Below are 1641 nucleotides of genomic sequence, written 5' to 3'. Positions count from 1 at the left end.
ACAAAGTGAAACACAGGAGGCTCCCTCTGAACACAAGGCAACACTTTTTTACTCTGATCGTGTCCTGGTTCCGGCGGGGATAGGATTAATTCTCCCCAGGCTCCGACAGGGACGCGGACATTCCACCCCATATGAGCCATGCCCAGGCTGAGCTGGGAGCTGGCCCAGGGAGGGGGCAGGAATTCGCTGCTTGGGAGCGGACTGGGGCGTCCCAGGTCCAGTCGGTGAGCGGTGGTTCCGTAATCGTGTTTGTACATTCCTCTATCTGTGTTACTGTAGTTGTTTTCTTGTTCCCTTTGCTGTTCTGTTAAACTGCCTTTGTCTCAACCCACAAATTTTGCCTTTTTGTCCCAATTCTTCACCATAGGGGGGGAGTTTGAGAGAGTGGCCACGTGGTTCTTTGTTGCCATCTGAGGCCAAACCATGACGGATGGGGACAGACGACTGGCAGAGAGGTTGTGGGGTCTAGACATGGTCCTGGGCAACCAGCTCTAGGCGACCCCTGAGGTCTTGACCTACTGAGGGTAAGGTTGGGGCGGTGGCCCAAGACACATTCACAGGATCCCGAGCCTTATCTCCACTGGGAGTTTCTTTCACCTTTGGTTGCACACCCTTTTCCCTCCACATCTCTCACGTCGTCGTTTCACCCAGGATAGTTTGGGTCACCGGGGGGAGCGGTGAGGCACGGCGGCGGCCGGGCTGACACAGGGGCCGCGGATAGTGATACAGTAGTGGGTGACACAGGAGCCTTGAACAGCACAAAACACTGGGGGGGGAAGGCCCCTCAGGCCTTACTGATACCGAGTTAAAAAGAACATATGTTCCCTCCTTACTGGAATAGTGTGGCCACGTTTGAAATGCTTTGTAAGCGGATGGGTTAGACATCTGCTGGGCTTGGTTGGATGAAAGTCTTTAGATGGTATCCTTGAGTAGAGTAGATAAGGGAGATGCTAGAATAAGCGAGTTTTCTGAAAGCAAGAGTTGCAAACTAAGCCAAAAGCCGAACTGAGGATGCGCGAAGATCAAGGTCAGTCAGCAGACACGGTGAGGAAGGCTGTCGACGACCACCAGAGCACCCTGGAAGACCACCAACGGACATGGATGCGCGTGTGTCAAGGACATTTACGTATATTAATGAGTTCTAGGTGATAATATGAACATGTTAATCATTTCTGGGAAATGTAATGACTATGTATATTCTGATTGCCTATGACCTTTGCAGTTGAGCCACTCTGCGCACACACTAGGCGGAGCGATTCCCTGTGCGCCCGGCGCTGCAATAAAGAATGTCTCCCTTCTAACACTCCAAAATTGAGTCTTAGAGAGTCCTTAATCGCCGGCTTACGGAGCCACCTCGGGAGAGCGCGGGGACCCGCCCGCCGCCGTCCCCTCAGAAACGCCGCCGCCCCCCGGGGCGCTCGGCCGGGGCCGGGCCGCGAACCGGGATCCTCGGGGCCTCGGACGTGCTCCCCTCCACGCGGCCCTCGGCCGGGCGGGGCCTGGCGCTGCCGGCGCCTGCGCGCGGCGGCGGGGCGGAAGCGTGGCAGGGGCGCGCGCCGGCAGCATGGCGGCCGCCCGCTGCTTGCGGCTGTGCGGGCGCTGGCGGCCGGCGCTGCTGGGGCCCCCGCGGCGCCGCCTCTT

The sequence above is a fragment of the Chroicocephalus ridibundus genome, chromosome 22 (genome assembly GCF_963924245.1).
Source record: "Chroicocephalus ridibundus chromosome 22, bChrRid1.1, whole genome shotgun sequence".
Classification (NCBI taxonomy): Eukaryota; Metazoa; Chordata; class Aves; order Charadriiformes; family Laridae; genus Chroicocephalus; species Chroicocephalus ridibundus.
This window is presented reverse-complemented; position numbering follows the sequence as displayed.